The sequence below is a fragment of the Toxorhynchites rutilus genome, chromosome 1, assembly GCF_029784135.1.
Source record: "Toxorhynchites rutilus septentrionalis strain SRP chromosome 1, ASM2978413v1, whole genome shotgun sequence".
Lineage (NCBI taxonomy): Eukaryota > Metazoa > Arthropoda > Insecta > Diptera > Culicidae > Toxorhynchites > Toxorhynchites rutilus.
This window is the reverse complement of record NC_073744.1, coordinates 204,834,647-204,858,621: the sequence shown is the minus strand read 5'-3', so window position 1 is coordinate 204,858,621 and position 23,975 is coordinate 204,834,647. Positions and strand designations below refer to the sequence as shown.

At 36.4% G+C, this 23,975-nt stretch overlaps 1 protein-coding gene across 2 annotated transcripts in view; it reads right to left on the bottom strand.

Moving 5' to 3' along the window:
• The window catches only part of LOC129762865 (uncharacterized), a 343,596-nt gene that overhangs the window by 17,837 nt on the left and 301,784 nt on the right, over positions 1-23,975 (bottom strand). The gene's annotated exons all lie outside the window — the stretch shown is intronic.

Sequence of the window (23,975 nt, the reverse complement as noted above, 5' to 3'; positions counted from 1 at the left end):
TGTAACTTTGTGATTAAATGGAAACATCGTATTGCCGGGGGGAAATGGATGGCCCCGAAAACCCATACAAGTAATTTATGAGGGTCATTAAGTTGGCCTTCAGTCCCGGGGTGACCTTGGGCCGTGTTATCGAAGCGTTGTTATCCGTCTTGGCTATATTCGGAGTTTGAAATAGTTCACGGCAGAGTGCTTTTTTCCGCATCTTTAATTCTATACTCTAGATCCAACAAGTAAAGGTTTACAATGGCGGAACTCATCCATTTGGAATGTAAAATCACCTTTCTGTGTGCATTTATTGCAACGTGAGCAGAATAAACCGTTTCCAAGCGGCGGCGCTCATTTAAAACGAGCTTCAATCCGTGTGCAGTTGCATTCCTGCGCGAAAATGTGCTGGTGTATTGTGCCGAGGCGAATAATTATGATGGAGTACTTGCGAAGTGGAATGTAAATGGTGAAATTCGAGCACAAACATGTATACCTTCCAGGGCGAGAAGCTTTACCTCCCTGGAACTGGAACTCATGAATTCTCAGGCTCATGCCAGCTCGCAGATTCCTAGATGCATAAGGGGGTGAGCGTTGAGAAATCAGGATTATGTTTGATGAGAATTCCATCACTCAGTACCCCATCATAGGGTGTTCTTTCCGGATGTGATTTGCACCCTAGAGAGGGCGGTCATAAACGATCCTTGAGAGTCATGATGGCGCATGGCGAATTTTCGAACTCTCGAATTTTCACCAAATATCCAATATTGTGGGAGTATCTAATCATTTTGCGTCAGTTTAGGATCACCTTTTCGACCTCCTGGGTGGTGTCAAAGACGCAATCACGTTGTTGACGTAGGACAATGATATTATTTTGTTGAATATGCTTGTATATCATTTTGGACATTATTTTAGAATGAAACAGAGTTTCATAATTGGATCCAGTAGAAATTTTTGGAAAAAGGGCTGATGGTTTGCGTATTTTTTTATAGAAGCAGTTTAAAGCAATTGATTTATATTCATTTTCTCTCTCGATAAAAACGCATTGTGCATGTCTGAAAAAGTATTTCAAAGCGAACTATTTGGGTGCAAACAATCCTCTCGGGATAAGAGCAACAACTGTGTTATAGAGGCTTAAAAAAGTTCATTCACCTCCAGTCTCAATAACGGCGCATTAAAACCTGTTTCAATAATAATGTGGTCGCATAAATCAGAACATTTCTCAGTATAGAAAGGACGTACAAAAAAGGGAAGCATGTAATTTGGTAGGTTTTTGATGAACTTTAAGAGAAAAATACATGAAAATAATTTGTCAACTGTTCGGCTGGATTTTCGTGAACTTTTCCCATCATTTTTTGCTCAGTGCTGCTGACAACCATATTTGCTATCTTGTTCCACCACTTTTCCATTTGAGCTGGCCTTTGATGATTCTGCCAATTTTTTTCAGTTTGCTTTTGATAATTGCCCAATATCTCTCGATGGAACGAAAATTCGGACAATTTGGTAGATTGACCCAGCGATGCTCCAACTTCTTCAATCCATCTGAAAAATACGTTTTCTCGAGGTCTGCAAAGTAGGCCTCCGTGGCGGTGATGACCTCCTCATTCGACTCAAATTTCTGCCCGGCGAATGACTTTTTCAAGTTTGGAAACAAAGAAAAGTCGCACGGGGCCAAATCTGGAGAATACGGTGGATGGGGTAGCAATTCGTAGTGCAATTCGATCAATTTGGCCATGGCGACGGCGGAATTTCCATTTTTTTCATTTTTCTCAAATCCACGGACACGCCCGCTTCTCGGTCAAAACAAAACTACGAGTCCGATTCGGCTGAAATTTTGACAGTAACCGTTTACGAGAATGTACTACACGATAAGTAATCTCTCTTGCGATACTGACACCATCGGGCGATGAGTCAAAAACGATAAAACTGAGTCTAAAAATCAGCTCAGGAACGATACAATGGACGCAAAATCAGCATTCGTGGGGAAGCTCGAAAATTTTAACTAATGGTAAGCAGTCTAATTTTAGCAAGCGTAAGTATCAGTATCATATCTCAGATTCTCGTGAAAAGTGGTAGTTTTGTGAAAAAAATAGATAAAACTTGATTTTTCGAACCATCGGTTAATTTTGAAAAATCATAACTAAATAACAAAAAAATAACGCCTCTCTGATTTTGGATATGTTGTGAAAAAAAAATCTTCAGCTTTCAAGACGATGTTTCACTATAATAATATTATAATGCGTTACTGAAATATTTTTTCAAAATATAAATGTAATTGAGGGGACTGATTTAAATCCTCATTCCTCCAATCTTAAATCATATTCTTTCCGTGAATTCTAACATTCTCATTCTGAAAAGTTTTAGCCAATCTTCAAATTGAAGGTTGAAACATTGACCGATTGGAGTGAATCCTCTTAGCAAAATTAAATCAATTTCTACACTCCATGTTTGGCCAAGTGTCTTCCACTCGAACCCGTGACACGTCATACTCACTACACTCTGAAATCGCAACACAGCGGGCGAATACCTCTCACTCTTCGCTACCGGAACGTATCGCCCCGTACCTGTGTGCACCGTTCTATTATGATGATCGTGATAAATATCAGTATATCTCGCATCCTTACTTGCCTCTTTTCTTCCGGCACATCCCGCGCCACATTAGCACCACTCCTCGGTAAACCGGGTAGGTAATCTCGGTGAAAAGGCTCCACACACACACGCACACACTTTACACCCGTATCAACTACTGCAAAATAGCCCCCGGTGACGTTCCGCCATCACCGTATAATCGATTGGAAGCGTACCTTTCCATGACAGATTTTTGACAGCCTGTTTGCTCACAATTTGAACGCTGCCCCGTCGGCTTGCTTGGATTGTGAAATGTACTCTCTCTCTCCGCTGTGGAAAAAATTGATTTCACCCATCTACTTATTCGAACATATTTACTGCAAATCTAAATATGAGTGAGTATACATTTTATTTGCATTTACATCCCATTTTTTCTTTCCTTTTTGCGCTACGTGATTATTCTCGCCTGGTAGCATTTTGATAGAGGTGGTAGATAACATCCACTTCGTCAAGCGATGCAGATTGGGTGTCTTATGGGTGGCGCGTGCTATCTTGCATAATTTAGGATTTCTACTGAAGTCCATAAGAGAGATACTGTCCTTCGCAGGTGCTAAGTTCTGCTTGGCAGAACTTGGGAGAACAAGCAGACAATTTTCAAGGGTACATAAGTTGAGAAACACAACGAGAGGGTGGAACAGGTTTACAAAATAATGGCTCGTAACTAGGCTGACCAAATAGCTCAAGAATAAAAACGAGACACGTAAACCAAAAAAAAAATACATTTAATATTGATTTTGTTTTTTTTTTTAGGAATTTGAGTGTTTGAATAAAATCGAGAATAAATCCAATCAATCTATTCTCCCTAGAACGAAGTAATATTTAGATGCTGATGAGACTGCAAAGAAGATTATCGTAATCTTTGCAAGTTTTATCGTAAAAATTGTCAAATTTCAGATCAAAGTTCTGTTTGACAATTATCATAGCATTTTTCGGTTGTTTAAATATTGATCATCGTAGAAAAATTATTTCACTTGATGCCGATACTACCAGGCAAAACAAAATATCTGTGCTTTCTATACCGAGAAAAGAGTGAAATCGTGAGGAATATTGTTTATATACCACTACGTGGGTGCGTAAAGCGCTCGCTCGAACTGCAAATGCAGCGTTCGTTCATACGGACATTGTGAAGAGAGGAGATATTTCAACTTAATCCCGCCCGTTTATAACTTATTGGGCATAAAAAAGCCATTCGCGATTTCTAATACTCATTCTCGCTCCAACTAGCAAGCAGTCGGTAGTTTCTCTAATGGCTCACATATCGGTTTAGCTCGATACAAAGCTCGAGAGCAAAATCATTTGGGAGGATCGAAAAAAAATCTTTATCGAAAACAATCAGTCAGTGATCACGACAAAAAAAACCTTTTGTCGAGGTGGAAGCGATCTTCATAATTACTCATGAAACACGCGTGAAGAGGAATTGTCTGCAGCATTACTTTTGCGACTGACATGATCAAGTTCATTCGATCCCTGAGTCAATATGATTTTGTTCTTCCGATGCCGTCCAATTGTGACCCATAAAACTGTGCTTCGTGTGGTTAATCACTTGTGCTAAATGGGTTAAACACGTTCGAATTACTTCAAGCATAGAAGACCGCTTCTGAGCGGGGGATGTCTTTTCATAAAATGCGCGGATGACGAAGCCCCGATGGTCACCCGACCAAACTATTACAGTAAATGAAAATGGGACTCAAGACAGACAGAGTGGCATGACGACGGTCCTCCAGCGAATTGGATATTTGGATATTGAATAATTTCGTAGTCCTGCGTCAAGAATGCGGTTTTGGACACAAGTATTTTTGTGAGAACGCTTTATACCTCACTAATTAAAAATAATTCTTGTAGAAATAAAATATAATCATCATAATTAACAGCATCTTTTTTTTAACACCTTCGTCGCTCATAGCGATTCGGTCGAGTTTCTAGCGGGGCCCAAATTTAACTGTCGGTGCGCTAGAGAAATGAGCGGGCAACGATAATAATGAATTCGGGTTCGATTCAGGACTACTTTTCTGTTGAATCCGAATAAAATCAACCGACTGCTGACTAGAAAACTTATAAAAATAAGTTTTCAGTCAACTATACAGTGTTGGAAATGATAATAAAAATGAAATTTAACCGAACGTACTTGCTTTATGTACTGTATTCGATCGCGATGAATAATTACAATTTTATTGGAGAATATGGAATATTCTGTTCAATCGATTGCGAAGATTCTGTGAACATGTGTCACATTTGAACATGTGTCACATTTGTGGGAAAATAATCGTCATGAACCATATCACGTTTGGCAACTCCGATTTTTCACGTAATTCGTTTTCATCGTACTTTGCGCTTGATAGTTAAAAATCCAAAAGAAGAAGCAAGTTGCAAGTTTTTTTTCTGAGAATGAGAATAATAATTACGCAACGTGGAGAAGCCCCTGTTTATTCCAAAAAACCTATATGTTTATTATGTTTTTTTAGACACACGTGTTTTTCCATTCTTAAAATATTCGCCGGACGGCATAATAGTAAATTTGAAAGCGAGGATATTAGTAACGATGAAATAGTGCGAAGCGTTAGAAGAAAAGTTTCGAGTATTATCTCATCGAGTTCCGATTTGGATATTGAAGAACTATACGCAAGTTAACACCTGAACGATATGTTAGAAGAACTTACTATAGACGACATAAATATATTGATTTTTCAACAGTACATTTTAAAATGTGATTTTTCACAAATAAGTATGTTCTACTATTCAAGCCATTTCGCTTGATAGCCATATTGATGAAATGAAAAAAATGTCCCATTTTGTGATGGCGTTCATTTTAGATTTAAATAATTAAATAATTAGATAAATAACTGTGTTCTACCAGTCAATCCCTTTCATTTGATACCCATATTGATGGGGTTTTGATAAAATATGTAGTCCGCCATTTTGTTGTGGCCGCCATCTTGAATTTTCAAGATTATAGAATACGCAGTTTTTTAAAGACAGCAGAGATAAAGGCGTGCTTCAAATTTCACATCAATCGGTCAACAGGAAGAAGGTTACATTTCTGTTTATGTGGGACAACCATGCAGATAAACATACAAACATATTTACAGTAGGTAATGCTAAATAAAACCGTTTAAAAGTGTAGTATAAAAACTATATTATTATGTTTTTGATTTTTTGATTATTCTACATAACCCATATTTACATTTAAGTGCCCATTCTATCAAATTCCGTTTAAAAATCCTATTCAATTTGAACGAGAAAAGTGTCACCCACATCTGGGTGACGGGGCCTCCCAGGAAATACACCAGATCTGGGTGACGGGGCGTTCAAAGTGTTAAACGATGATGGTCTCACCTCTTTCCTCTACCAGTAAGCAAGTTAAAAACAAAAAAAAACGGTCCGGTTGTACCACTGGCATAGATTGTCAATCAAAACAACATGTAAGAGCATTATCTGAGTGCTAAATATTCCATGGCATGGCATGGCATAATTTACAACCTGGGAAAACACTTGACCGATCGGGAATCGAACCCAATGCCTATATCAGCATTAGCAATGAATTTACAAGGAATTTCCCGCTCTACTAGATTCCCGAAAATGATCTGCTGATCGTTTTCGAGACCAGGCTGAGCAAACCTAAGCCCAATTCCTGCAGACACTTAAGGCCCTTCATTCAACCTGGGGTATAATCGCGTCAATCTGAATCTGAAACCTGCCACAACACAGAAAGATCTTGCCCATCTATACTTAGACTGCCACCAATGAGGTACATATCGAGGTGAAGCAGTAGGCGAAGTATACTGGTATTCGCATGCAAAATTCCGTGTCCGAAACAAAACAATGTTCAAAATACTCACGATTTCATGATGATTTGAGTCCAATTTCTCATGAAATCTTGCAACGGTTTGGGTTTTAACAGATGGCAATTGTATTGTTACTTATTTCCATTATTTATATGGTAAAAAGATCCAGAGAGCCGTATTCTTAGTCCTCGGAAGCATTAACATTTTCGGTGAAATGCTGCTTAATTGAACACTATTTTCTCACATCACACACGCCAACACTGAGAGCCATAGTAATATCTATATAGTACGGTAAAACTAACGAAACTTCGTTCGTTTCTATGGCCGTGGGGGAGTGAAAATGTTTTACTGAAATATCACTTTTATTCGTCTATTTCAACGTAATTCCACAAATATCCACTGCACGCTGTTACATTACATTCATAATCAGCGGGAACTTCAATGGAATGTATGTAACAGTTAATTGATAAAACACATTCTGAAAATAGCATTTTTACATGGATGTACTAGGCAATTGAATATAAACACAACGACTGACGTCACTATTAGTTATGGAATAGAAATAGTTATGGCAGCGCATGCTATGTCGCTCGAAAAATCACCATCTTCATTACCTTTTTTCCAGGACATTGGACTGCCACTATCAAGACTGCGTGTCGATACTACCATGTATTTCGTTTTACTTATATTTAACTTCAATTTTTCTAATTTAACCAGTCATCTAAGTTTTGTAGTTCAAGGTTAATTTTTCTGTAACAGTCTTGCAATGTAACTACCACAACAAATATCGCAAATATCGCGAACAAATTCACGTCGCTGTAATTTAACACCTGTTTGATGTCATTGATGAAAAGCAAGAAAAGTAACGTCCCCAGAACAAGGAAGTGACCCAGATTCACTGATCCCGCCGATGTTTTACTGTCCCTATAAATAGTGGTTTGTGTTCGCCCGCTCACGTAGCTTTCCAACCACGTCAATACAGGTCCAGCTACATCATAATTGGAAAGCAGTTGAAAACTCTACTTTGTCGAAGGCCTCAAATCAATAAATACGGTCAAAATAACTTTCTTCTCCTCTATAGCCTGTTTCTATTTTAGAAGCAACAAATTAAGAGCCGTTTCATAAGAGTGGTTTTTCCTAAATCCAGACTGTTCATTAGTGTGCCAATGGATGTATGGGAAAAAACTAAGTCCCAAAGTGTCGATTTTTGACAATTTTTTTTTTCTAGATGACACTAGATCTCGACGTTTTATGCAATTTGAAGACATCTGGCATCAAATTTTTTTTTCGAAAACCCCGATTTCCTTTCCCCAAGGGGGGAGATTTTTCGGTTTTCAAAAAACTCAAACTTTGACCGCTGTGCGACACTAGTAAATGAAGTCCGATTGAGCTGATTTTTTGCATAGGGTAGTTTTTCGTGGGAACCAACATTTTTAATCATGTTCGCTTTGAACATTCGAGATGGCCATTTTCATTGGCACTCTACTGTTCATCTACCAGTCTTCCACTTACCGTTATATTTTCTAACAGTTGATCTTTGACAACGATTTCTTGTATTTTTTTCGTATATTGGTAACATATTAACTGGTCTACGGTCTTCTGGTTTGGATGATTTCGGATATTTTGAAATCGGTATAACAACGGATTTCTTCCAACTATGTGGGCATTCACCACAAATCATCGACTCATTTACTATATATAGTAGATTCTCTTTGATGAAATCAAATGCATCTACTAATACCGTTTATATCATTAACACCCGCACAGTTTCTTAAATCCATCACAACCTTCCTCAGTGTTACCATATTGATGGTTCTAAAGCATCTCAATTGTGAAGACAAATTAGGAAAAGCAAGATTCAGTCGACTTGCAGTAGGTATAATACCATTGTGGATTTCCTTCACACTTGACGTGAAAAATTTGTTCAGTCTTTCTGCTGTTATGAAATCACTTTCTGTATTACCGTTAAATTCGATGTCGACGTCTTTACTTCCGCCGGGATTACACAAATCTTCTATTTATTTCCACAGCTTCTTTGGATCATGTTGAACTGCCATTATTTCACTTTGAATCAATTTATTTTTGGAATTCTTTAGTTCTCGTACATAAATATTTCTCCATACTTTGTACTTGTCCCAATATTCAATACTGTTTCAATACGTTTAGCTATCATTAGGTATTGATCCCCTCTTTTTCTAATGAGAGCTAGCGTAGTGGGATAACAGGCTTTGTTTCCGCTCTATCTCCGCATGACAAAGGTCCTCCAGCGAATTGGATCAAATAATTTCGTAGTCCTGCGACAAAAATGCGGTTTTGGATACAAGTCTTTATGTTTTTGTGAGAACACTTTACACCTCACTAATTGAAAATATTTGGTGGATCACACCATTGAGGATATTGGCGGTTCCACACCACTGAGGATACGCATTGCGGTTTGTTTGGAGAATGGAAAAACACTTGGAAACTTCTAACTAAACACTTGAAATACTTCAGTTTATTGGCGATGTTACTGTCACAAAAATTGGATGTGGAATGGAAATAATAATCGTAGTGACTTTCTGTATGCGTTTCGTGTTTTGCTGCTGTTTGTATTTGTGTTATGCACCCCGCACTGCATTTCGGAAGGGAGGGAGAGGCATGAATAAGAAAAAGGATGGGAATAGAAAAGGAAAGCAACTTTGATGGATACTTGCTCCTCTTCCGCGCTGTGGGTCGCGAACAATACAAGCATCTCTTTAAATAAGGACAATATATGGTTGAAAGATCACTAATCCATATAAACCCGGCCAGCAATACAAGTATTTTTTTCTTTGTACTCAAAATACGGTACAAATTGATAAAAAGACGGGTGGGTAATGTCGGTGACATAACCGGAGTGACGTAGGACTATACAAAGGGGACAGCTTTTGCTAAATATATATTTTAAATATATTGTTTTATTTTCTTCTCCTACGTGAATACCTATCTATCTACCTGAAAAATGGATTAGTTTACTGTTTACTCTTTATGAACATGTTGGGGGTTCTGAAAAGAACCTTTGGTGTTGTGTTTTTGCGTTTTTTTTTACAAACTTGATTCTTGATTTTTTTCTGAATGCTTTTTACTTATGAAAAAAATTAATTAAGAAAGAAATTAAGAAAGGCCCTTTGAAAATTCTACTCTACTCTGCTCCATCGCTACCACCCCCACCCTCTTGCCTTGAGAAAGGCACTCGATCCCTCGCCGCCCAGCTCGTCCAGCAACGATGTTGTCCAGTCGGTGTCCACACAAAGAATGATCGTTACGGAAGGAAGGAAGGTATTGTATTATAGAGACTTTAAACTTTTGCAGTTCATTCGTCTCTAGCCTTGCGAAAGGCCCTTTGAAAACTCTACTCTATTCTACTCCAGTGCTACCACCTCCGCCCTCTTGCCTTGAGAAAGGCACTCGATCCCTCGCCGTCCAGCCTGTCCAGCAACGATGTTGTCCAGTCGGTGTCCACACAAAGAATGTTCGTTACGGCAGCGGAGCGGGGATTTTTAAGCTGACTGGCTGGCTCGAGAGTTACGCATGTGTGAGACTGCGACCAATGTTTCGTTCATATTTTTTCTTTTTCCTTTCCAATCGTGCTTCATTGTATTTCGCTGCTGCTCTGGTTGACCGTTTTGGTCGGTATGATTTGAGGAGCACAAAATGGACCAATCAAAAATGGGCACATAGTGCATTTGGACAATGCTTGATATTTCACAATTATTCAATTATTTATCTCAAGAAAAATGAAATGTTATTCGTTATGATAGATGCGTAGATATATTTCCTATCAATTGATGCAAAAACCTTTGCGATCTATTGAGAAATGCTCGAGTTATAAGCGTTCCAAATCTTGCATTTTTTCCTACTTGTTCAGTGCCTAGATTTCCATTTCACCCCCTATATCTTCCGGTTAGACGTAGTCCTACGTCAAAAGACGCGACAATCAAAAATGGTACTGTCCCGTTCAAAACAGTACGTTTGGTCAGCCTACTCAAAACGTTTTTGATAATCAAGCTTCATCATCACCCAGTGACTTTATAGAAATTGTGTATGGAAAGTTGCCCATAATTCATCTTCACGTACGTTTCATCGTGAATGAGGATGCATCCTTCGTACTTCGTAAGAAACTCATTGTACAACTTCCAGGCCCATTTTCTGCAGTAGTGTCCTGTTTGGTTGTTCAATGACCCTTCTAACAGTGCTTTGGCCGGCATTGACTTTCTCGGCGATATCAGAACCCGACAGCTCTGGATTTGTCTAAATCGTTCTCAATACCTTCAAATGCAGCTTCCGATCCTTAGTTCCACTACGATCGTTGCTATTATCCTGCCAATCGATGCCGTATGCCGCTCAAGGAAACGGTTTTTAACGCTACACACGGTTCATTTAGACAATTTCAACGACTTCGCGATTTTTGAACATGACCACATCGGATTTTCGAAGTGCGTGTGTTAAATTAAATTTTGGTTTGCGGTCTTCATCAAGTGTAAATTCTTTGAAACAAGCGGAATCGTGACGAACTTTTCAGATCTGAAAGAGCAAGCATTTCAAAACAAAATGCTGTCAAAACATTCCGAATCTGACCACTAGGAGCGCTGCAGTAAAATAAGCAGTGCGTCCAGATAATCGATGACTTGAGCTTTAGATATCTCAACAAAGCACTAATAAAAAATGCAAAATTCTATAGAAACGATTAAGCTATCAAAGAAGAATAAGAGGAAGAAATGCTGGCAAATGTATATCCGCTTCCAGGTAATCTCGACCGAATCGATTTCTTTATTTCTTCAGACTTGCCATTTACCTTATTTCCGTGTGCATAATTTTCTAACGTTTCTCCTCGCAAAACCCAACCCAACTAGTATTGATAGTGCAAGCAACAGCGACTCGGCAAATATGTCCGACCAATTTCGGGGCAGTTTTGCCCGATTTCATCCAATTCCGTTTCCATTTCGGAGCGCGGGGAGACCGAGATTAGAGCAAATAAAAAGCGGTGAGCCATATTGTACCGTAATTCGGTTTATTGTGTCCGTCGGAGCGTGCGTTTGTCGAGTGTCCTCCTCGAGGGGAACTAGAATTGGACTGATGTCATTTCCCCTACAGATCCGGATACAATGAGGCATGTGGCATGCATATACAAACACACATACACAGACAGGGATGCAGCGTGCTGTTTGGAACCGTTTCGGATTTGAATAAACAAACTGCCTCGTTATTGTGCTGCGACCATTTTCAAACTACAACTCGAATGTAGGCTCCAGCGCCGAGGGGGCCGAGGGTTTTCAACCCAAACGAAGGATGCTCTAATCAATTTCAAGCAGCATATATTTCGTTCGCCTCGCGCTATTCCTTGGGCACAGAGACGGAACCGAGCAGATATGATGCGAATATTATTCCTCGTAATTCATGCTCCGTTCCCGGTGCAGAAGTGAGAAAACTAGTTTTAGTTCCCCGTCTACCGCTCAGCTTGGACCCTTTTGATGGCTCCACCGTACAAACAAAATCCATTACGTAGTGTAAATGAAGTTTAGCTCCCGGGAGAAATAAGAATGGAAACCTTCTTCTAATGAGCTTTTCATCTTTCCTTCTTCACCGGGGGGCGTGGGATTGAGTGGTAGGTGTCTGGCCATCGAGGACCACTCTCAAAATAGAACGCCGTCAACGCTCGGTGCTGCGGAAGGTCAAGCGAAGGGCTACCCCGAACTTGACTCGAACCGGCCAGCGTCTGAATGTGGGAAACTACTCCAATTAGAGTACTTATCTTCCGCTGGAAGACGACTCGGTGAGTTATCTCCGTCCGACGGGGGACAGGGATTATTCTTCGTTGATGGGACGTCAAAAGTGGAATGTTATTACAGCGATATTAAGTTAACTGATTACCACGGCTTATTGTGGTGTCGTGAAAGTGGAAGTTTTCCCCCTTAACAGTGTTTGTTTTCAAACTGTAATTTTGTTTGTCGGGACGAAATAAGTTGCACGCTCATCGGTTGTCATGTCTCTGCCGGCAATGGAGCATATTTTTGTCTGATTATTCTTCCAGGAATGTGTTCTCCACGAGTGCACCAAAACAACCGGAATTCCGAAAATTGACCGCTTGTGTCGAATAGTGCAAATATTGGATTGGAGTTTCGGCATAGACGAGCATTATTCCTTCCCCAAATTGGTCATTTGATTATCATCGGTTTCTGGTTGTGAGGAAATATCGGCTATGAATAGGGTTTCAACTCTAAATTCAGTTCGTGATTGGATTAGCAGTCAACTGTAAATCAGTTATATCAAGAGCTCTCCGTTGAGGATACACGAGAAGGACGAAATCAAATTTTTGTTCTTTCGTATTTCCATTAATTAATCTAAAATTTTTTCAATACGTGTACTGGATATATCCTTTTCCATTGATTTTTAGCTAGTGGAAAATTTTTACATGCTACTGCCATCTCTCAAATGTTCAAAGAAATCGTTCATAATTAGTCAATTTTATGACGAAGGATTACGCCTTTCAGAAAGGGTGTCAAATATGAAAACAGGTCACGTCTTTATTAATCACGTTAACGTTATTAATTATTTTCGCATCTAACTCATCGAACGGATTTTGATGATTTGCTTACCAATCGAATCGAGAATTCCCTAAGATTTGTTAAATATACATTACGATTTCCTAATCCACAAATGGAAAATTGGAAACATTCACATTTTTCCATACGCTTCTTCTGCACATTCGTGTGCTCATCTTTAAGGTCAATAAGGTGCTACTTATGCGTCTGTTCGCTGAAGTATTCATATACCACTGTGAATCAACTGCAGCATTCGTTCTATGAACTCAGTGGAACAGTTGAGAGAGGAAATATTGCAACATAAGCTCCTCTCATTGAAAACATATTTGATATAAACGGAACGATTCGCGATTTCTAGCACACAGTCTTGTTTCAACCAGCGCTCAATCAACGGATTTTATCAATGGTATTCCTTCATGCATTTGTCGCCGAAGGAACACGACAGTTTGCACGAACAAAAGGCACTAGTGCGTGGGGTTCTTTTAAAATTTCCCCTAAGCACAATCCGGAAAGAAGGTTGGTACCGCTAAGATGGAGGCAAAGTCGTAAAAGGCTTCCGTTTCTGTGGATAAAAGCTGAGTGTAGAAGACGGCTACCTCTCTCTTTCTCGCTCTCTCTCTATCTCTCTCTCTCCCTCTCTCTCTCACACACACGCAATCTCGTATATTATTCTCACGAGAACAAAATGAATAATGTATCAATCATCTTCTGTTGCTTCTACTAAGCCACACAAATTTATCGGTTCTTTTCAGAGTTACCAACAAGTTAAAAAGAATTTAATTTTATGTGAATCCCTATAGAAATAATTTCATACGTATACTTATTTACTCACACTTTCAAAATATTCATTTATTCATTGAGAATTAATTCAGATGCAACTTCAAACAAATGATTGCCAAGCCAGCGGTAGTCTTGCGTTCACCTTGCGGTCATATCACTTTCTAGTTTTTTTCCCTGCGAACTTCACCCGTTGAGAGTTTTATTGGAAAGAACATTTCTTCTTGATTATTACTCAATGGCTACTACGATGACAAAAATCGGAGAGGAGAAAGTAAATATTGTGTGCCGAGTGCTGTTCACCTTTAAAATGCCCAAGAAAAGGCAATATCCTTTATCTTCGTCGGTTCTCATTAAGTGGTTCTCAAATTTTCGTGAAAAGTGGTAGTTTTGTTCCAAAAAATATTAAGGTGAAGGTGGAAGCTAGCCACAAATGGCTGCAACAATGGCGCTCATTTCTTTCATTTCCCTCCCTCACCCCTCGCCCGAAAATCAATAATTTTGCGAAACAGTGTGAAGAAAATGATCGTTTTCGCACACTTCCCATCAAGGAATATCAATCAAACTCTAATCGATTACTCAAAAGATAATAAATTTTCATCTGCTGTCGCACTGTATAGTGAAAAACGTCGGAAAACTCGAGCTAGTGCTCTGAAAGTTAAATTTTCATTTTTCAATCTTCGACAATGGTTTTGTTTGTATTGGTGAAAGCATCGTTATTTTTTCGACACCGATGCCAGACAACACCATCGAAACAGCTATAAAAACACTCAATAAAATGTTATTCCTCAGTCATAGCGTTTCATGTCATGAAAATCAATAGCATAAAATTGTGTTGATATCAATACAATTATTATTTATACGTTTAATGAATCTATAATGTATGTTTTAGCAACTCATGTTACGCTCGCGTATAATCAGAATTTTACTTCATATGCAAATGCACTTTCTATATATATATTTATATTTGCAATTGTTCATCGGAACATATCGTTCATACATTTTACTTTAGTATGTTATTTTTTTGACGTGGGACTACGTCTAACCGGAATATATGGAGGGGTAAAATGAAAACATAAACACTGAACATGCAGCGAAAAATGCAAGATTTCGAATGCTTATAACTCAGACATTTTCTACTCGATTGGAAAGATGTTTGCATCAATTGATAGGGGATATTTCTACGCATCTATCGCAATTAATAAAATGTTATTTTTCGTTAGATAAATAATTGAATAACTGTAAAATGTTAAGCGTTATGTAAACGCCCGAACTGCCTCGTTTTGATTGGCCCGCTTTACGGTTACCCCAACACAGACTTCAAAACCAAGCAGCCTTGGGGAAATCGGAATTGCAAATACATAAAAGTAGCTCTTTTGCTCTCTCCGAAATGTGTTCCCTAACACAGACTTCAAAACAAAGCAGCATCGGAGAAATCGACATTGCAAATACATGGAAGTCTGGGGAGCTTTTATTCCCACCGAAATGTGTTTCCCTAACACAGACTTCAAATTCAATGAGCTTAGGAAAATTGGCATTGCGAATTCATGCATGTCGGGGGTATTTTTATTTCGACTGAAATGTGTTTCCCTAACACAGACATCAAATCCATTGAGCGAGGGAAAATTGGCAGTGTAAATCATGCAAGTCGAGGACATTTTTGTTCCGACTAAAATATGTTTCCTCAACACAGACTTCAGAACCAAGGTGTCTAGGGAAATAGAGATTGCAAATTTATGCAGGTTGGGAGTATTTTGTATTTTGACTGAAATCTGTTTACCTATGAAGACATCTAAACCAAGGTGTCTGGGGAAATCGACATTGCAAATACATGCAAACTGCGAGTACTTTTACTCTCTTGCCTTTGTGCAGACTAGAGTACGTTTCCCTTACACAGTTTTCTAATCTTAGGTACCCGGTAAGATCGCGCAGACACTAGAGACATGGCATTTGTTCAATATTTATACTCACAACGCAAATATATTGAATTTAATTGAATTCGGAAATTGTTTCATTCAATCAAAAATTTAATATATACAAACAAATGATTACTAAGCTAATGTAGTCCCACGTCAACTTTGCAGTTATATCATAGATATAACCCACTCATTTTTTCAAATGTATTCAAAGACTCGTGTCAATGAAGCGCCACACAGTCTGATAAGTGAATTTATCTATTTATGAGTGCTTGCTCTTCTCTCACAAACACTATTTTTACACGTGGATTTACCTGTACTACTACAATGGCAGCTTCCACCTTCACCTTAAACCCGCATTTTTTCTTTAATAAGGGTTCCCATTTCCGTTTTAGGGTGGTATGGAATCATAACTTTTGAACTACTTAATTTTAAAACAATCGAAAATTGATAAGTTAACCCTTTTTGATAATTGTAAAACTCATCTCACAAAATGACAAATGACAAAATTTCTCTTAATTCAATGATATATATTTTGACATAGGACTATGTATTTGATTTTAAAATAGGGGGGTCACTCTACGAAAAATGTAACGATTCATTAAGAGTTTTCAAACGCATATTACTCAAAATGATTATTGCGACATATGTAGTGTTATATATCATTAGACAGGAAATTTATCCAGAACAATTTGACGATTTATGTATGTATGGTATGTTCTCTTTCGATTGCACTATCCACTCGCTTCCTCCCCGATGCAACGAGCAATCTTTTTGCCTAAATTCGGGCGTTAGCTCATAATGTGAGTTGATGCGTGAAATGAATTATTCTCCATTTACCGATAATAGGCATTAATTTTATGTTATACTAGCTGTACCTTGCCACGCTTTGCTGTGGCACATTGTGGTTGCATGGTTGAGTTGAATTTTTAATTTTTTTTTATGGTGCAACAACAATCCTAGATGTGTTTGGTTGTTTTGTATATTGTATCATAGTTTGAGCTCAGTCGGTTCCGTACTTTTCGAGTTTTTAACGCGCACACAAACGAACAGAAAACTTTTATATATATAGAGATAGATGAGGGGAATCGATAAATTTTAAATCACTTCGAAACACAACTTCAGTTCATGATTTTGCCAAACACGTGGAATAAAGATGTTTCCTTCACATAGAACACATATTCATTACTGACTAGTCGATTTTCATTAGGAGCTCAATTTCAGAAACGCCCAGAGTCATATATAAAATCATTTGCTCCATTCGCATCCATTTGATGTATCAAAAGAGAAAAAAATACAGATTTTGAACAATTGGACAAACTCAATTTAAATGCAATTACTGCACACAATCACAGTCCTATGGCAAGATCCCGTCCGTACCCCTAGGCTCAGACCCATAATCCTTTTTAAACTCCCCGAATTTTCCATTTTTTTTCAAAATGGTTTTTTGATGTTATTGATTTTTTTCGAAATTTTCTGAATTTTTCAAATATCTAAAATTTTCTGAACTTATTAAAATGTTTTGATTTTTTTTATTTTTTAAATTTGTTTCATTTCACTTTTTTCTAGATTTTCTGATTGATTTAAAATGTTATGTTTTCTCCTTTTTTTTAATTCTCTAAAGTTTCTGAATTGTTCAATTTATACAAATTTTAAAATATGTTGAAATTTTCTGTTTTTTAGAATTTTTCAAATTTATCTAAATTTTTTGATTTTATCAGATAATTAATTTCAGTTCAATTTAGAAAACCTGGGAAATTCAATTCTAAATTTGCATGTTTTTGGCAAAATCTAATGATTTTCCAATTTTTTTTTATTTTTTGAATTTTTTTAATTTAGAAATTTTATATTTTTTTAACCGTACATATGAAGAAATCGTCAATTTTCAAAATGTTCTAATTTATTTTAAATGTTTTTAATTTTATGATTAAAAAAAACGGAATTTCCGGCATGGTTTTTTTTTTTTGCTGAAATTTATGAATTTTTGTATTGTTATACTCGTCAGTTTATTTTTCTTAATCATCTTTTTGAAATTTGAAATGTTTTTATTTTCTTATTTTTTGGAATAATTTGATTTTTTTTTAAATTTTGTATGTTGTTTTGTGCTCCCGTGGCCGAGTGGTTAGCGTCCCACACTATCATGCCGGGGGTTCGGGTTCGATTCCTGTTCTGGCCGGGGGATTTTTCATCAAAGAAAATTCTTCCGGGTTGCACTGTGGTCACGCGTATTCCAGAGCTTGCCACTCCAGAGTGCATTTAAGGCGTGTTATTCGGCATAGAAATCTCAACCAAGTATTACTAATAAAAATTACGCAAGTAATGCTTCGTTGAGAAGGCAAAAGTTCCACTGGAACGTTAGTGCCATCCATAAAGAAGATGTTTTGTATTAAAAAAAAGTTAAAAGTCAGAAAATTTAGACTTTTATATTTTTGAAATTTTCTAATCTTCCTATAGTTTATGAAATTTCTTTAAATTGTTAAAAAATTTTGAATTTGAATTTTTTATTTTTGAAAAAAAAATTGATTCGATTCGATTTTTTCTGGATTCTTAGATTTTTTCTTGTTTTGTCTGTAGAAATCCAATCAAATTTTTTAATTTTTATATTTTTCTGATTTTTTCAAATTTTTTCCCTTAATTTTGATTTATTTTAATTGATTTCTAAATTTTTTACAAAGTTTATCTGTGTTTTATAATATCTATAAATTTCGTATTTTTCCGATAGTTTTTTCAAAAAATTGTTAGATTTTTGAAGTTTGTGTTTGAATCACTTAATTTTAAAAGAATCGAAAATTGATAAGTTAACACTTTTTGATAATTGTAAAACTCATCTCACAAAATTACAAATGACAAAGTTTCTCTTAATTCAATTATATATATATATATATATATATATATATATATATTTTTTTTTTAAATTTCCCGAATTTTTTCTAATTTTTTTTTAAAAGGTTTTCTGGTGTTATTGATTTTTTTTCGAAATTTTCTGTGATCTTTCTTTTATTTTTGTTTTTTAAATATTCTTTGTTTTACAATTTTTCTTTTTTTTTCATTTGAGTTTTATCTAATTTCTAATTTTTTCAAAAAGTTTTTTTTTAGATTTTCGTACTGTATTGGTTGTATTTTTTAAATTTATAATTTCAAGAATAATATTTTGTTATTTTCTGAACCTGTAATTTTGAAATTTTTAAATTTAAAAAAAAATATATGAGAGTTGAAAAAATATGAGAATTTGAAAAATAGAAAATTGAGAAAATAAAAATAAAAATCAGGTAATTTACAGAAAATGTACATTATTCAAAAAGTAGAAGAAATCGAACAAATTGAAAACAATTAAAAATTTTTAAGAAATTGAAAATTATCAAAAATACAGAAATTCGATTTTTTTTAGTTTCCAATATTCGATAATGTTTTAGAACATTCAAAATTTAAAAAAAAAAATATAATTTAGATAATTTATAATTCAGAAAGTTTGAACAGTTCAAAACATTTGGATAATTTTGAAATTTTAGAAATTCGGAAGAATTCAGAACAGATTAGAAAGAAGAACATTCTAGAAACTCAGAAAATCTGACCAGAAAATCTAGAAAAATTTAAAAAAATGGACAAATTGAAAATAAAAAAAAAAAAGAAAATTCAGAAAATCTATTTTCGCAATGTGCAAAAAATCATGAAGATCTCATCAATGTTTGATGATGGAAGAGGTGTGATAACTACTAACTGCTACTTGTTTAATTATTTTCAAGCTTTAGTATATTATTTGTGCAGTAAAACCGGTTTTTGTGCGGTTTTTTTTTGTGCGATTTTTTTTGTACGATTTTCTGTTCTTGTGCTTTTTTTTGTGCGATGTATGAAAAGAAGCATATTTGACGAAGTTATCGTCCATTTAGTTTTTTTCGATGGTTTATATGCATTTCAGTGCGAAAAAAGCATATTTGCGTCTCAATTATCCACTCCTGAAATCATTCCCTTCTTCTCATCAAATGCTCTAAGTTTTTCTATGTTTTAGAATGACATAATTTCTAACAGCAACACGTTTCGACATGCAACTAAAAGCACAAAACAGCCACGCGCAACCGAAAAGGCAAAGTGTCCCATCGCAAAGCAAGGAAACAAAAGGAAATTGAACGGTGAATGGCGTGGATTTGAGTTATTCTCTTGGGGGAAACTATTTTTATGCGGTCCCTATCTACCGCACAAAAAAGTTTTTTTTTTCAAAATGTATACTGAACACGATTTTTTAAAGCTACTGGTGAAGTTTAGCACGTTTTTTTTATGTGACTTTTTTCGTGCGGTCCCTATCCCCCGCACAAAAAAAGGTTTGCCTGTATTACTATTATGTTTTGAATCGCAACGAACCGACTAACTTAGAAAGTTTTTTTTACTTATTTTATTTAATTTTTTTTCTCGAGAGTAGAGGTTTTTATTTACATAGCATATCCAAAAATCAAAGATATGTTTTTTTTTTCGTTTTGGAGCTAGGATTTTTCAAAGTTAAACGATGGTTCAAATTTTTTGTTTCTTTTTTTTCAGAGAATTACTTACAAAAATTATAACTGTTGAATTACTGGACCGATTCAGATGATCGACATAGCAAATTGAAGCCAATAAGTTACTCTTTTTTGAAAAAATATCACAATTGCGAAAAATTGGATTTAGTTTTCGTAATTATTGTTGAATTTGTTGTTTATGGGAGGTGAATTCGTTCGTTTTTAAGTTATGATTTTTTAAATTTAACATTATTGAAGTCTTCGTTCAATATTCCTATGTGACACTTGGCTTCAATTCGATATGTCGGTTATCTGAATCGGTCCAGTAGTTCAAAAATTATGATTATTTGAAGAAGTCATTTTTGGAAAAAAAGGAAAAATGATTTTTCATAACTTTGGAAACTCATAACTCATACATCAGCAAGCCGTGGAATAAAGGTGACGTATAATTTTCATCATAACGAATATTTCAGATTTTCTGTGTGATTTTTCTTTCTCTAAGACAATTCAGCGTTTTGAAAACTTTTTCCGGAAGAAATAGTGCAGTAACTGGACCCATTTGTTCAGCGAGTGAAATTCCCCGAAGAAGATATTCGATTTTTGCATTTTCAAGTACTTTCGGTGTGTGAAGCTGTATTGAACCTTGGAACAGTATTTTTGAAAATTTCTTGCCACTGGAAAATATAAAGCTGCTAAGTTTTTGTTTTGTTTTTATTCTATTTATCTGTTTCTTTATTTATTTAATTTTTTTTTAATGCATATATAATTATTTTAACTTCTGTACGTGTTAGACGTTTTATGCTCTTTCTACTCTCAGTTTTGTTTCACAATTTTTTCTAAATGGAGGGGAACGAAACCTCCGATGTTGATATGACCATCGTAGATACTCCTCATGATTGTTTTTCTGAAGGTCGTCCTTCAAAGAAAAAGAAGAACCAATTACTGTCAAATTCGACACCCAACCCAACAAAAAATTCGACACAACCAATAAATGATCCTGTTTCACTCACCTCGGTTCAAAATCCAATTAATTCTCTTCAGCATTCAATCATTGAGAATGTTCCTTCCAAGAATCTTTCTCGAATTCGACAATACCAGAACGTTTCGAGATCATCGAAAACACGTTGGGTGGTATTCTTCCGTCCCAAAGGGAAACCTTTAAGGGTGACCCAAATTTGCAAAGACTTGAAGTCTAAGTACTCAAGTGTCTTGGAAATTACAAAAGTGAATAAAGACAAACTTCGTGTTGTGCTCTCGGATTGCAAAGACGCTGATGCGATTGTTAATAATTCTTTGTTCACTGATGAATATCGAGTGTATATTCCGGCACACATTGTTGAAATCGATGGTGTGGTTTCGGAAAAATCTCTCCAACTAAAAGATTTCGAAAACGCAGAGGGTATTTTTCATGATGTAAAACTTCCTCATGTGAAAATTTTGGAAGTAAGATCCCTGAATTCATTTTTAATGGATGGTAACGAAAAGAAATATTTCCCATCTGGTTCTTTCAGAATCTCCTTTGAGGGCACAGCTCTTCCAAATTATGTGCTCATTGATAAGCTTCGTCTTCCAGTTCGATTATTTACTCCCAAAATAATGTCATGCACTGATTGCAAACAGTTAGGTCACACTAAAACCTTCTGTTGCAATAAAATTAAATGTTCTAAATGTGAAGTCGACCATGATGAAAGCACTTGCAATAAGGATGCTGATAAATGCATTCTTTGTGGAGGTGTTCCTCACACAGTTAAGGAATGTCCAAAATACAAATCCCGTTCTATTAAACTTAAACAATCACTTAAGGATCGTTCTAAGCGTAGCTTTGCTGATATTCTTAAGGCAGCTTCACCTCAGGTATCCGAGGTTTCAGAAAATCGTTTCTCTGTTTTATCAGAGGATGATGAATCGGATACTACTTTCGATCCAATAATCGCGAGAACAGCTAGAAAGAGAAAAAATACTTCCTTCTCCAAGCCTGCTAAAAAAAGAGGGTTATCCTCTAATCAACCAGAAGCTTCTTCTCATTTTTCTGCTCCTTCCAACAATAACCCTCCTGGTTGGGGATCCTCTAACTATGACGTTCATTTCCCTGAATTGTCATGTCATTCCAGATTCGCTTCTCAATCGGCTCCTGAACCCCAATCATTTACAGGAGGTATTTCTTTTTCTTCGATTGTTGGATGGATCTTTGATATTTTCGGAATTTCAGATTCAATGAAATGTCTCATTTCTGCTTGGCTCCCCACTATCAGTCAGTTAGCTAAGCAAATGGTTTCAAAGTGGCCCCTCCTCTCCTTCATTAATTTCGATGCCTAATTTATTGAATGAGTCAGAGAAATCTACTATTTTACAGTGGAATTGTAGAAGTCTTCTACCAAAACTTGACTCTTTCAAGCAAATGCTCCATTTTTTGAATTGCGATGTGTTTGCTCTATCTGAAACATGGCTTCGTTCGGACAATGTGTTAAACATCCATGATTTCAATATTATTCGTTTAGACCGTGATGATTCCTATGGAGGAGTTCTCATAGGTATTAAAAAATGCTATCCATTTTACAGGATTCCCTTGCCTTTAGTCACAGGAATTGAAATTCTTGCGTGTCAGGCACGTATCAAGGGTAGAGATTTGTGCATTGCTTCTATTTATATTCCTCCAAGTACAATGCTTAATTATCGAAACCTTGTGAATATAATTGAGCTTCTACCGCAACCTCATCTTATTTTAGGAGATTTCAACTCACATGGAATTGGCTGGGGTGAGTCTTTTGACGATCGCAGAGCTAATTCTATTTATGATCTATGCGATGAATTCAACATGACAATTTTGAACACAGGTGATATAACAAGAATTGCTCCATCACCAGGCCGCGCAAGTCGCTTAGATCTATCCCTTTGTTCTTCCTCTTTATCATTAGATTGTCATTGGAAGGTTATCCAAGATCCACATGGAAGTGATCATTTGCCGATCACCGTTTCTATTTCAAATTATTCTAAATCGTCTGAAACTATAAATGTTCAGCATGATTTATCTAGAAACATTGATTGGAAAAGATATTCTTCAATTATTTCAGAATCAGTGGCATTAGTTAATGAGTTTCCCCCGTTAGAAGAATATAATTTTCTAGCTGGTTTAATTCATGACAGTGCTATTGATGCCCAAACGAAACGTTTTCCTGGGAATTCGTTTCGCAGACGTTCTCCTAATCTGTGGTGGGATCAAGATTGCACAGATCTTTATAAAGAAAAATCGAATGCGTTCAAGGATTGGCGTAAATCGGGTTCCTGCGAACGTTACGACAATTACATTTATCTGGAGCGTAAATTCAAAAGCTTCATAAAAGCCAAAAAAAGAGGTTATTGGCGTAATTTTGTGAATGGGCTTTCCCGAGAGTCTTCTTTGAGCACTCTTTGGAGAGTTGCCAGACAAATGAGAAATTCTTCTCATTCAAATGAACAGATTGAATATTCTGAAAGGTGGATCTATGACTTTGCCAAGAAGATATGCCCAGATTCAGCCCCCGCTCCACCTCCCTTCCTGGAGACATCTGATGATATTGCGCCTCCATTCAGTATGGCTGAATTTTCGCTAGCACTTCTGTCATGTAACAAATCGGCTCCGGGGTCAGATAGGATCAAATTCAACTTATTGAAAAACCTTCCTGATAATGCGAAGAAACGTTTGTTAAAATTGTTCAATGTTTTTCTTGAGCAGAACGTTGTTCCACATGAGTGGCGACAGATTAAAGTTATAGCTATTCTGAAACCTGGTAAACCTGCGTCTGATTATAATTCTTATAGACCAATTGCAATGCTCTCTTGCATTCGAAAATTATTAGTGAAAAT